Genomic DNA, 15026 nt, shown 5'->3' on the forward strand with positions numbered 1-15026 from the left:
GATCCAAATAGTAAGGTGGGAGCTAATACAGTTGGCAAATGACACTGAAGAAGGATTCAACGTCATCATAGTGGAACTTAATGCCCTGTGATTGATGACCATGAAAAACCACTATGTCCTGGGCCTCCTCACACCAATGTATGGTGGTGTTTGCTGAAAAATCAGGAGTGCATGTTGTACATTCATGCCTTCTGCTGATGCCAACAATGGGACCCTATCACACGTGATAATTGAAGTTCACAACCTAGGAGAAAGAATGAAGAAAAAGGTTGGGGTACAACCAAGCGACTGGTTTGACACTATTTTTAACTGGATCCCTTCCTGGTTTGGGAACACCATGAAAATACTTGTCCGAGCTACAGTGTTTTTTTTGCTGATTTTTTGTGTGTGCCAGTTAGGGGTTTGATGTTGTGCAAAATCCATGCCTAGTATTGCAATGATGATGGTGACAATGGGCAGTTCGGTACAGAGGCAGACAATGAAAGACGCACAAATAAAGACAGAACTCAAATTCCACTTGACAGCAGTATATTGCAGTACAGGGGACTGGGTGGACAACTTGTACCACACAACCATCAAGGAACCCCAGGAATTACTATGATACAGGGAGGTGTGGGTGGACTTGGATAGGGATGGGGGTATGAATATGATATGTAATCCTGATGAGTATTGCAGAAGGTGTCAGAGTTTAAGAGGGGTATGCAGAGCTTGGATGCCCATAAAAGGGACCCCTGCCTTGGACAAGGTGGTAAAAGAAGCTGAGCACCGCAGAAGTGGTAATAATAATAAAAGTAGTTTGTTACTTTAGATGAAACGAAAGGGGGGAATGTAAGGGAGGAAGGGTTGTTTTGCCCCCCGTACATTTGGCATAAAGGAATCCTAATTCTTGTGTAATAGTGAGGAGACGTTGTCCATTGCCTTTCTCTGACAACAGAGGAAAAGAGGCTATTTCAAAACACATTCAAACTCCATTTCGTACACCTCCTGGCTGCATTTTTGGAGTAGTCTGCATCCTGCTAACTAAATAGCCTTCTCTCCCCTTTGCAGCACCACACACAGACAACACTGACAGCCCTCACCTCCTCCTCCCGTGTCTGTGCCACCCAAGCTTTTTTCTCATGGATGCTCTGGCGTGAATTGTTACAAGTAAAATGTGTATTCTTTTCCTTCCTCTGAGATCATTGCCCTGTGTATGACCGGGGCGAATCTCGACCTGTGGCCCATCCATCTCCACAAACCTGTTCCTGCTCCTCTCACCCCAACTTTGGAAGTTATTGCTTGCACAACCTTTTGCCCCTCCATTCGTCCTTTGATGTAGCAGAAGTGTGACCCTTCCCCACTGACCACCCTAGAGTGCTGCCAATATAACTTGTTTCATGTCACCAAATATTCCGAACAAAACCAACACCTATAAATCCATTCCATCAAGCTCTGGGGCATCAAGCAAAATAAATCCTAGATCATGCCCCCTGTTAAGGTACCTGGATGGCAAGACCCTCAAACCCCTTACTTCTACAAAGGCCTGAGGTGGGAATGTGTAAATAAGTGTCTACATTTTAGAGGTATTCCCACATTCTAGTATATATGGTTTATGCTTTGCATTATTTACTGCATGTCAGGAGATATTGTGTAGCTTAGTTTAGACAGAACAGGACCCGGCCTGATCTTCACCTCACAAGGAAGAGCCCAGTTGGTGCACGTGATGCCTACCGGACCTCCAAGCTGCCAGCCAATCGTGTGGAGCCGGTCCCTACACTACTATGATGTATCCATGCCTTTCACCAATCCCAATGTAACTGAATGTACCTAGGGAAACATCACTAGTGACATTTCTAAAGCAATTAATGTACTGTTTTGGTATTGTCTAGCAGAGTGCTCTCGAAGCAGCAGAGTCCTCTGCAAGCACTATTTTCTAAAAACTTTGTTTTACTCACAACCTTTTTCCTGGTCTCATTCCCTACTGGGTCTGTCATTTTAATATAAGTTTATAATTGTCTTTTTGGGGAATTACCACCTTAATTTCTACAGTAATGCATTCTCCTCCCCCATATTCATGCTCGTTGGCCCGCCTTACTGCCTCCTTCCATGCAGGTGTTCCCTTTATTGGCATCCATGCTCTGCACACATATCTTAAACTCTCCCCTGCTTGCGTGTATTATTCAAGTGTACATGTCATGTACATGTACATGCATGTAAGTGCATCCCCCATCCCCAGACAAATCAACCCACACTTCCTTGTAATTTTCAGGGTCAGGGGGAGGAACAATGGTTGTGTGGTATAGGTTGTCTACTACAACTCCAACAGGCATTGGGGCCATGTGGTGAATGGGTCGATCAGTCTGTACTCATAGAGGCCTCAGTGCCTCTATGATTGCTACCATTACAGCTGCATGTGCTGAATAATGTATGGGTGATCTCTTCATTATAAGTGTTTCATATTGATATGATATGATATGGCATTTGTAACGCGCCTATACACAAGTGTTTCAAGGCGTGACGAGGGGGGGGCAAGGGGAGACAGACAACGATCCTACTAGGCCAGGTGTCATTCAGATCACGCAAGTGCAAGGGTAGAGGGGAAGGGAAAGTGCAAAAGGGAAGTGGAGATGGGAGAGTGCAATACAGGGTTAAGAGCATACAGGATAAATAACAAGGGCCAGCTAGTGGCAAGTGCAAGATAAGTGCAGAAAAGTGCTGGGAAGGGGGGCTGTAGGGATACAGACACAGTCGCGCGGTGCAGGGGGTTGCCAGGGAGGCAGTGCAGGGGAGAGTGGCTGGGCCAAGGACCGAGAGCGTTGAGTGGCCCAGTTGCAGATTCAGTGCAGTTTCAGTATGTTTAGCAGGGGAGAGGGGGAGAGAAGGTGGAGGCAAAGGGGAAGGTTTTGAGGTGCTTCCGGAACCGGAGATGGTTCTCCTACCTCTAGGTCCATCACTGCTGCCCCAACATGCCGTTCACCTGTTTCTTGATCAATTGATGCTGACATGTCAACAAAGAAGATTTCTCCCTCATCTAAGGGGCTGTCTTTGGCTTTGAGGATATCATCATCTTCGCCTTCATAAGATGCACAGTCATGCTGTTGCAAATCTTCGGTGGAGCATGGTTGTGTGAGGAATGTGGCTGGGTTTACTCTCTTGTACCTTACAACATGGATGTGGAGACTTGAGAATATGAGTTCCTACGCTTATGCTCTGTGTGGTGGGTTACATTTTGAGCGATCCAAAATCGTGAATAGTGAGTGCTCCACAGACAATGGTACTAACCATTCCAACACAATTGTAGAGCTTTTTTCAATTGCAAAGACTGCACCTGCAAGAGCTTCTTCACACGCCAACTGCCCCTGCATCACAGCGTTGAGTGTGCCACAGTAATAAGCCAGTAGTTTATGGTCCATTGTGCGCTTCTGGGTGAGTACTGCTGTCTTAAGTGTGCCATTCGAATGTGAGAAGATATAAAACTCCTGGGTGTAATCTGGGGTGGCAAGGACAGGTGCTATCAAAATCATTTATTTTACATCATTGAAACTTGTTATCATCTCTGGCGTCCACTCTATTTTTTTGCTCTCTTTTTGTGCTTCATTTAGGCACTGAAGGAGTGGCCTTGTGTATGCTGCATAATATAGAATCCATGCCCTGCAATAATTGTATAATCATAAGAATTTTTGCATGTCTTTAACTGTGAGTGGTTTAGGAGTGGCAAGCACTGTTGGTGCCCTGTCGGGGATGATTCTTTTTCTGTCCTTAGAACACAGTTGCCCCAGGTAAAGTACCTCTATTTGGCAGTACTGGAGTTTTGCCTTGTCCACTTTGTATCCTTTCCTTGCTAGCAACTGTAGCAATGTGATAGAGTCCCTTCAACAGCCTTGCTCGCTGTCGCTGCAGACCATTAGGTCATCTACATACCGAATTATCGGGCTGGGTACTTGGATATTCCATAAATCTTAAGTGCTCTCACAGTACCCCCGCGGCAAATGAGTGTGTTAATATCACTTTCCACCTAGGGTTATTGATGTCAGGTACTGTGTCTCTGTATGAAGGGCTACTAAGAAAAATGTGTTTTTTCAAATCTACCACAGTGAAATGGGTTGCTTCCTTGGGGATGCTGCACACAATGGATACTGGGTTAGGGACAAGTGGAAACTCTGTCTGTACTACATTATTGAGGGGGTGGAGATCCTGGATAATCCTGGATCCTCCTCCAACTGCCCCATTTCATTTTTAATGGGGTATATGTCTGTTTTGCATGGTAAGGTGAGGGGTACTATGATGCCATGGTGCAACAGGGCCTGCAGCGTTTCTCAAATCCCCTCCTCCGTTTCTATGGGCAATGGGTATTGTTTCCCCCGTGGGAGTACTGCCCCTGGTTTAAGTGTGATATTTACAGGCGTCACCTCTTTCAGCAACCCTACATCATGTGGGTTTGTTGTCCATAAATGTGTGGGGACGTATTGAATTTGGGTGGTGTAACAACAGCCTTAGCACTTTCCTGTATTGCACCATGATTTCACAGGGTGTACACATCTCAAGGATAATTTCTCTATCATTATTGCCATCCTCAAAAAGTTCTTCAATTGATAATTCCCTTAGGGGCAGATTGGGATTAATGCATAGCACAGTGTGCCATTGGCACCTGTGGGGGTCAGTACCCAGCACTACAATCCTTTTTGCAGACACTAGTTGGCCTTCCAGATCTAATGATAGGATTGTGCCAGCAGCCATCTCGGGTAGCTGTCAGGGTTGACAGGGATAACTCTCACTGCCACATCACTCACCATGGCATGTATCACCGGCATTGCTCTTAGGGAGCACATGCCAGTTGTGGTGCAGATGATACCTCTGTCTGTAAATGAACTTGCCATGTTCAATTTGCTAAGCAGATCCATAGCAAGCAAGTTGACAGGAGAACTCTCCAAGTATAGGAGGGGTGGTCGTACAACCTTCCCTCCCACCTTCACAACTAGATCTTTGGTGTAAGGAACCTTTAAAACTGCCCAAGAGAATCCCTGCATGTCAAGAGTATTTCCTGATCACGGGAAGTCTCCTTCGCTGATGCACAACTTCTCCGCTCCTGAGTCCACCATAAAGATCAACAGTTTTTTCCCTATCTCTGCCCCCACCAACAGTTCCTATTCTGGATTTAGGGTCATTGACAGGACTTGTCATGCAAGTGCTTTCTGTGGGCTGTCATAGTACGGGTGTGTGTCTGTCCCAGAGGATGAAAACAGACTTCCCCCTACTACTGTATCTCCCTGAAATGGGGCTGCTGCACCATTAGGTGCAGTGCCAAAAGTGTGCCTGTTCTCTGCTGGCTGTTGGTTAAGGCGAGATAGGTATGGCTGCACTGCTTGTTGCTGTTGTGGTGGGTGGTAGGGGCTGGGGATTTTTGGAGGTAATGGCGTGTAGGCCTGATTAATATCATATGGTATCAACGTCATTCGGGGAGTGGGCACTTGAGGATTACCTGGATGGGGACACTCATAATGTTGCTGGTTGTAGTTGTGGTTCCCTCCCTGCCTGCTGGGACACTTTCTCGAAAAATGGCCCCACCTCCCACATGGGACTGCCCAGGCCCCCCCATCTAGGCCATCATAACCCACCTCGTCCTCCTTGCCACTGGAGTCCCGAAAATTGTTGCTTTCCTCCCCACTGCCCCTGTCCTCCTTCATTGCAAAATGATGCTATTCTTGCCTGTGTCACGTTAGAGGTGCACCCTTCTTCTCCCGTCTGCTCTGGTGGCGGCCCCATCGACACTGCGGCCACTTTCACTAGTCTAGTTTGCACAAGTTTTGCTTCCTCTGTCTGTCGCCTTTTGAAACGTTTCTTTTTCTCACTCTTTGATCCTTCTACAGTGGCAAACTATAATGCTTTGAATTTTGGGTCACGCCTTTGCTTCCACCCCACATTCTTATCTATGAAATAAAATAGTGACAATTATTGATCCCAGGCACTGCCCACTTCTACTCTCCACATCTCTGCCACCATTCTTTTGCCTCTGGATCTTTCCCCTCCCCTCTGAAGCACTCCCTTGCACATTCTCTCCTCAAGAAACCCACAGCTGATCCCTCTTGGCCGGCTAAATATCGCCCAATTTCTATTACTCCCTTTTTGAGGAAGCTCCTGGAAAAGCTTGCCATTTCCAAGCTTAACCTGCATTCTGACTCTGTTGGTCCTATCCATGACCACCAATCTGGATTCAGAGCTGCCAGAAGCACAGAAATTGCTCTCCTGAACATCCGTGAAGACCTCCTCTCCAAACATGACTCTAACATTCCCTCCACCCTCATCCTACTTGATCTCTCCTCTGCTTTCGAAATGGTCAACCATACCATCCAGCTCAATCATCTCTGTGACAACCTGGGTATCACTGATCAGGCTGTGGCATGGATGACCTCTTTCCTTTCTAATCGACCCTCCCAGGTACAACTTTCATACTTGCTTTCCTCTGTCTCCCTCTACACCTGTGGTGTTCTCCAGGGGTCTAACCTTTCGCCCTGGATTTTCAACCAATAGCTGGCAACTCTCACCTACTGCATCTCCATTTTCTGCTCAAACTTCCAGTGCAATGCTGATGACACCCAACTTATTTTCAGGCTTGCTTCAGACACCTCCTCTCCTTCCTTCATCTCTGATTGCCTAATCGCCATTCAAAATTGGTGTGCCACCAACATTCTTTGCCTAAATTCCAACAAGACTAAGATCCTCCTCATTGGTACACCTTCACCATCCTTTCCCATGCATATCTGACTGGCCTCCCTTGGTCCTTCTCCTACCCCTACCTGCGAGGCTAAGAATCTTGGGGTCATCTTTGACTCCACCCTTTCCTTTACCTCACACATCTCTGACATCTCCAAAAAATCAAACTTCTCACGACACCTCCTTAGAGGTACTGTGCCTCCCTCTCCTTCCCTCAGATGCTCACTGTCTCCCAATCTCTCGTTCTCTCTAGGTTGGACTTCTGTAACAGCCTCTTTCTAAATCTACCTGCCTCCACTCTCTGCTCTTTACAACTAATCCAGAACAGGACTGCAAGACTTGTCCTTGGCCACAAGCCCTGGGATCATATTCCTCCAGCTCTGAAATCCCTTCATTGGCTCCCAGCGAATATTAGGATTACATTTAAAACTGCACAAGGCTTTCTGGGGCCTGGGTCCAAAATACCTTCAACTATCTCTCCGTAAATACCTCCCATCTCTGGCCTTTCACTCCTCGTGGTCAGTCATTTTTCAAGGAAACAAACTCAGGCCAATCTCTATCTTTGGCTGGGAACTCCCTTTGGAACAGCATCCCAGCCACCTTGAAACTTGAGGAGAATCACCACTGATTCCAGAAGCACCTCAAGAACTTCCTCTTCGCTTCTGTCTTTGCCCCTCTTCTCCCCTGCCGATCTGTTTTTCTCTCCTGGCACCGTGCAACTGGCCACCATCTGTCCTTCAGTCCCAGGTACATGCTCACCCTGCCTCCCTTCTGCACTGCCTCCAGGCCACCCTTTACACTGAGATCTGTATATTTACCCATACAGTCCCCCATTTTTCTTCTGCACTTATGAGATATACCCTATTTGACTAATCGTGCACTGTCCACCTGCAGGCTGCACTACCACTCTTCAATGCCTTAATTTATTTATTGTACTTATTATGTATTCTGTTCTTTCCCCTGCTCCGCACTTTCCACTTCTCCCCCTTCCATGCACTTTCCCCCTTTTCCATGCACTTGCGTGTTCTTAATGTCACTGGGCCTTGTAAGATTGTTGTTTTTTATTTCTCCCTTGTTCCCCTCCCTTTGCTTGGTCATGCTCTGAAACACTTGTGTATGAGCGGGATACAAATAACATATCATATCATATCATAACCCTTAGAATATACTGTGCATGCGTCTTCCTCATCCCCCATTGTGCACTGCATTATTGATTGCTAATCTGGGGTGTCTGGGAAACGTGCATCGCAGCACCTCTGATACCTGATCCCTGATCTTATCGAATTACACTCCATCATGGACATTGTTTCTTAGCGTTACACCTGAGTGCCCATCTTTAATCTACACTGTCTCTGCTTGATCTCCTACTGCTGCTACCAACAATCTATTGATGTCCCCTATGGCTAAGGGTAGCCCTATTGTGTTTTTTTCAAATGCATAGATCCATATCCCTGCCCCCACAGTGAGCTTCCACAGCGTCTTGATGAGGTTATTTTTGTCCATTTGTGCCCAGGGTACATAGTGTGGTTGCCCTGTACCCTTGTGTATAAGTGGAATTTGCATTTTCAGTTTTCCTTTCCCGCCCTTAGTTGCATTTCCCTTTTTCTGTGCTAACGCTATTCTGCTAAACCACTCTCTTAGTCTTCCGTCCCATAGACCCTCTAGTCTCTGTGTGGCCTGGGGTGCCTAATCGGCCCCTCACTCTCCTTCTTCTTCTGTGTCATCAAAATCACTCGAATATTCCTCGTCCCCTCTTCGGGACCCTATATTCTTGTATCCCATGCTGTCTGTTTCCCCATCCTGCTCTATGTAGACAGTTCTTATAGGCACACTGTCCATTCTAAACAGGAAGTCGCCTGACTTCCACACAGCCCCGAGTGGCTGTTGGGGTGCCCCTGGGGGCAACGTTGGTGTCTCTCCCCCCCTAGTCACTTCACAGACTGCCCGTACCCTGCCCAATTCAGTGCGTGTTGATGCCAGCATTACCTTTAATTCTATCGTGCTCACCCCAGTGTGGGCAGTAACCTCCGGAGGTGAGACATATGGTGGGGTTGGGGATGTTTTGGGTGTGGCCACCATGGTGCACAAATACATATACGTTGGTTTGATATACCCTTCTGCTGTGCACATTGCTTGTGGATATATCCCCCTTTTAGTCTCCCCTTTCTTCTCACCCTCCCCTGCGCCCTTCTCCGTGTTACTGTCTGGCGTCGCCCCATCTCGCTTGGAATCCTCTGTTGCTTCAAACATTTTCCAGAGCTTTAATATGTCCCTCCTATTTTGTAATGGTCTCCCCTTATACTTTGCTGCCAGGAAGGTAGACATGTTCCAGTGCACATTTGTCAAAGGATCCTTGCTCTGTCCAGGAATGAGGCATTCCCACCCCTTTAATCTCAGTCTCCCATTGGTTGTGGTACTTTTGAATGTTCTCACAATATAAGGGCAAAGCCTTATATACATGATCTAAGGGCATCTCTGTCCCCATGGTCACGTCTGACGTGTGTCTTGTGTTTAGGTTACAACTATTCTATTGTGCCACAGTCAAAACAGAAAATCATTCAACACGTTTAAAGCAAATACAGTTGCCTTGTCTTTTGTACTTGTCAATACTTGTCAATGTCTAACAGAAAAATCATTAGTTCACATACCCACACTCCCTATTCCCCAATAGAGCTTCTTTGCACACCCACTACACACTCTACTGATGCACCCAGAAAAGCATATCACTTTAAATTACGCCAACAAAACAAACTAAAAAAACAAGCTAAAACAATAACCACTCTAATTATACGGAGCTCCTATATTTCTCCTTATTTTTCTCCCACCCTGGTTGAGAGTGCATGTGGCACCATCCTCCACCCTTAATCGGGGGGGACTCCCGTATTCCTTTTTTCTTATCCTTAATATGCTTGAAAAAGTAACTAAAAAATGCAGAGACTAAATAAACACAATCCGCAAACCAAAACACACACTCAATTTCATTCACGGCGTGTTCACCCTATCCACACTGCTCCACACACCCAACCCTAATTTGTTATCCCTTGCAGGCTATACTCAAATGTTCATGTTCTCCTGAAAGTCTCCATTCACATGGATCCACAACAGGGCTGCACCTCTCATTGGGGCCGCACCCCGCTCGAATAAGCAAGCAGGATCCTACAAAGACAGCACCCACAAGGCCACTCAACGTGCACATTCTGGGACTGGTCACCGTAGGTGGGCACAGTCCTTTTGGAGAGGCCGCTTGGCTACCTCCACATGTACGGGGGCGATGGAATCACATTGCAAGGGTCACCAAAATGAAGGCAATTCCCTTTTTACGCACACTCCAGAGTGAATACATCCCTCTAGGGAAATAAGTCAGGAGATAGCTTTGCAAGAATAACAAGGTTTAATATGACAGAATACAAATATCAGCAAAGAACTCTGCTGCATGAGAACATTTGGGTTTATCTGAGAACAAGCAGGTGGATGCCAGTCTACAATTGGTTGGTTCTTCCACCTTCTATTGGGCTCCATGTGGGTCAGCTGAGCTCATCTTGGAGTCTGGTGAAGGTCAGAGCACCCATAAAATGCATTGTTGCTTCTAAACTAGTACACTAAGCCTACTTACTATATCACGGTGGCATGAACCTGGGTGGTGCAGGGAATGTGCCAGGGGGAAGTGGGAATGAAATAGAGTCACACTGACACACACATTCCGGGCTTAGTTGATACCACACCTCTCCCACTCAAGGTCTCAACCAAGGGGTTGATCTTTAATGTATTCTTCCCTGTACCTTGTGCTACAAAGGTTGTATTTCAGAGAGATCAGCTGGGGCCGGGGCTGTTGAGAGGTGTTGCGCAGATGGCGGATGCGTTTGGAAGTGGCGAGTAGTTGGCGGTGCTGGGGACGGGGTGTGAGTTGGTGGGGGGCATTTGTTTGCGGTAGGGTAGCTGTTGGTGTGGATTGGTGGGGTGTGGATGTTTGCGGTTGGGTGGCTGGTGGTGTGGAATTGGTGGTAGTGGTTGTTTGTGGTTTGGTGGCTGGAGGTTCGTGTGGAAGTGTGGGTGTCACTCGGGTTGGTCGCGGTGGGTGGGCGGCAGCGCGCAATGCCTCGCCTGAAGCGCATGTGTAGGCGTACGGGCTGGGGTCTCGTGGGTCTGCGATTCAGTCTCCGGGCTCGCTGGGTGGTGTGAGTTTGGGGTGTTGTGACTGTTGGTGTGGATTGGTGGGGTGTGGTTGTTTGCGGTAGGGTGGCTGGTGGTGTTGAATTGGGGGTAGTGGTTGTTTGTGGTTTGGTGGCTGGAGGTTCGTGTGGAAGTGTGGGTGTCGCTCAGGTTGGTCGCGGTGGGTGGGCGGCGGCGCACGGTGCCTCGCCTGAAGCGCATGTGTAGGCGTACGGGCTGGGGTCTCGCAGGTCTGCGCGCCGGTCTCCGGGCTCGCTGGGTGGTGTGAGTTTGGGGTGTTGTGTCTGTTGGTGTGGATTGGTGGGGTGTGGTTGTTTGCGGTAGGGAGGCTGGTGGTGTTGAATTGGGGGTAGTGGTTGTTTGTTGTTTGGTGGCTGGAGGTTCGTGTGGAAGTGTGGGTGTCGCTCGGGTTGGTCGCGGTGGGTGGGCGGCGGCGCGCAGTGCCTCACCTGAAGCGCATGTGTAGGCGTACAGGCCGGGGTCTTGCGGGTCTGCGCGCCGGTCTCCGGGGCTCGCTGGGTGGTGTTTTGAGTGGTGGGGGGTGTGTGTTTGCGGTGGGGTGGCTGGTGGTGTTGGATTGGGGGGTGTGGTTGTTTGTGGTTGGGTAGCTGGTGGTTTGTGTGGAAGTGTGGCCTGTGTGTTGATTGGTGGGGTTGGTGCACATCATCCTTTAGGATGGGGAAGCGCCTGCGTGGGTCCACCCACGCATTCGATAATTAAGAAGAAGAAGAAGGTTGTATTTCATACGGGAGGTAAAACAGTTGTGCATTCTTAGATCTTTTATGGACACTTGATTTGAGTTAGGACAGGGGGGTTGCTCGCTTATCATGTAATGCAGTGGTGTGGGGGTCGGATCAGTGGTGTGGGGCTGGCTTCAGGCTGCCAAATAAGGGGATAGAGGCTTGCTGGTAGCTTAGTGGTGAAGAACGGGCGCTGTGTGGAGCCTGGTGTTGTCTCACACTCTTGCAGGGCACATTCTTATGAAAGATACCAAACGTTTGCATAGTGAAGTAACATGGGGAAGTGGACTGCTGTGAAAACTGGCAGTGTGCATTCATTCTGCCCTCACAATGCTGGGCCTAGTGAAATCTTTCCATGGAGCTCGGCTGGTGCAGCATGTTCATGCAAGCCTGCGTTTTTGCTATAACTACAAAATGGCATTTCTATGTGTCTCCTAATGCCATGCATCTGCTATTCATGCTATATTGTTTTCTCACCGAGTTTCATAGAGCAGTTCTCTCCCCCCTTATGCACTACGTACCTCATAGGGGATTTGCCTCACCTGAAAGCATTTAGGGGGTGCGATATACTCATTTCCATCCCAACACAAACTCTATCTATGCAGTAATCTGCTTTATTACAGTCATTGGTAGCGATGCAATATATAATGGGATGTTTAATTTCTAGCTTTATTTAAATGCTAACAACTTTTTCTCAAATTTTTTGGGAGGACATGGAGAAGCACAGCTATTACCATCTGAATGGACTACGACATGGAGCAAGAACCATGAAAGGAAACTCTGAATCACAGCTTTTCCATGGGTTTTGTCACATAATACAGGATGTCCAAAGCCTAACCTGCTTCCCACTCATAGACTGACTTTCTACCAACTGGCCCTGCTATTTCTATAACTTCAAAAAGAAGGTGCAGTTTATGGATTTAATTGACAATAACAGCCTTCATATTAACCACAGCAATCTGATCCATGATCTAACCAACTGTGCACGTACACTGCAATCAAGACCGATTAACCAACTGAAGCATTGGCAGGCACAGTAACTGGGGATCCTCCAGGGTTCCAATGACTAGAACTGAAGCAATTGGTAAATCAAGAGACTATAGATCAGAGATCCCACGCTTCAGATGCAGAAGTGATCTGGCTATTTCTGCTGAATTCTCCAGGAAAAAAAACAGTTTGCGGAGAATGCTTGATCAGAGTGACACAATGTTTGAGGAATGACAGACTGACCATGAAGATGGGCATGTCGAGCAGGAGATGGAGCACAAGGTGTATGGGGTAGCGGAGGAGGACGAGTTGTGTCACTTACTGCGGTATTGTCAGGGCAGGCATAACTTGGAATAGACTCTGTGGCTAATTCACAGGGTGTTTTCCAATGAAGTTTTGCCATTATAAAATGTTTCGGTGATGTAGGCCCTCTGTGTTTTAAGGACCTGTCCCTGGTGAAGGATATGACTGCCAATCAAAAGGGGATTGTGGTAGCTGTAAGCATCTTTCATGATTTCCTGTGGAACGTGGAACGGTATTGGATGTCCTGGCGGTGGTGGTGGTGCAACAACATTGGGAAGATCTAGCAAGAGTTTTTCAGGTCGATGAGGGGGAGAAGGAATGGCAGGTGATGTTGATGCTGGAGGAAAATACAAAGCAACAGAAAGAGGAGTCAGAGTGGGTCCTCATGCAGATGGCCAAAGAGCAGAAGTCTGGGGACACTGCACCATTGTCTGCCATTTCAGAGTAATCAGCAGAAACAAAACGCCTGTCTGATATGCAATCTGGTTTCAATTATTCGATTCCCTAAAGCGATGGCTAATATACTGCCTGGGGGCCTTCTAGTCTGTGCCTGGCCTAGCCTACTTAGTGCTTTAGGGTAGTCTTTGGGGATGGTTCCTTCTTTAACATGGTGTCAATCTCTCATCTTGCCTGACCGTTCACTACACTGGCTTTTAGATATTCTCCTTCCATTGTACTACTGTTGCTTCAATCTCTCACTCTGCCTTTCCACCCCCACCATTGCATCATCTTACTTATCTTCTTACTCAAGATTGTACTATCTTGCCACCAACTATCCCTCTACATCTATCTCTGTCGTTATCCTCCACTTGCTTGCTTCTCTGCTACTCTTGCTACCTACTATCTCTACTCCCAACTACTACTACTACTACTACTACTTCCACTACCACTCTGCTACTCCCATTCTACCTCTACTCCTCACTAGCTCCACTCTCACACAACAACACTCTATATAATAGCCTCCACACTCCTTTCATTCTCGCCTCCTCTGGTCTCTCTGTCATCCTCCACAACCTCCTGTCCTTACCCAACTGAGCCATGCCAAGCCACTCACACACTAACGTATACACCCCTCCACCTAAAACGATTGGATACTTATCCTGACCAATATAGTCACCTGGCTCCAAGGTATGCGCCATTGGATGGGCTCTAGAGGCTTCACAAATGCTTGTAAGGACGTGTAAGCCTTGCCCCCTCTTCATGCAATCCTAGCACAGATGCAGCCAAAGAATGCAGAAGAGTGGTTACCCCTCTTCATTCAGCCCCACTCTTAGGCCTTCAATATAAAGGAAATCCATAGTTGTTCAGAGGGTTAGTTCTATGTAAATGATGGTGGTTGTCCTCCATTTGTGCAGGCTCCAGCAGACGTGGTCTGCTGGAGTCACATCACTGTTGATGTTGTCGCGACACCTCCTGGTGCTGCGCACATCATTGCTGTATTTGCCACATCCCAGGGCATCCCTTCATCTCACTGTGGCTTCAGGGCGCAGCACTGCTGGTCCTGCATCCCACAGTATTGATGGTCTTCCTCCTGGGTGCGCACATTTCATTGGGGTCTGCCACAGCCCAGCCCCACCACCAGCATTTCAGGTGAAGATGGGCTCGGAGGGGGCCTTCCCTCACCCAGGCCCCTCAGGAGGGTGTTTGAGTGTGGGCTCCCCCCTTTGACGAGGCCTGGCCCCAGGCATTATCACAGTTGGGTACCAAATGAATGCACAGGCACGGGAAAACATGCCACAAAGATGTACACTGAGAGTGCGCAACAGCAGCATAAGACCCTGTGACTGCAGAACACTTCATGGGATACATCAAGTAGGAAGTGTAAGATAATATGTCGGTTCAGCAGCACTCATGATGTCAAATACATTCAGGAAATGGTCACAGTGGTAGACTGAGTTAGAGAGTTTCTCTGCATGTTTGTAGATCCAAATAAACCGATGCAGGACTCCAGTATGTTAGCACAGTACTAGCAGTTGTAGAGTGACTCTACTGTTAGAGCTAAACAATTGAGACAACATCTCCCGTTTGTAAGTGTTGCACAGGCATTGGAGAGCTACACATTTTTGTAGAATCAAACAAAGTGAGGCAGACCCTCCAGTGTGTACGCTCAGTACTGGGGTATGGAGCGTGGATGCA

The sequence above is a fragment of the Ambystoma mexicanum genome, chromosome 7q (genome assembly GCF_040938575.1).
Source record: "Ambystoma mexicanum isolate Mex_15411 chromosome 7q, UKY_AmexF1_1, whole genome shotgun sequence".
Classification (NCBI taxonomy): Eukaryota; Metazoa; Chordata; class Amphibia; order Caudata; family Ambystomatidae; genus Ambystoma; species Ambystoma mexicanum.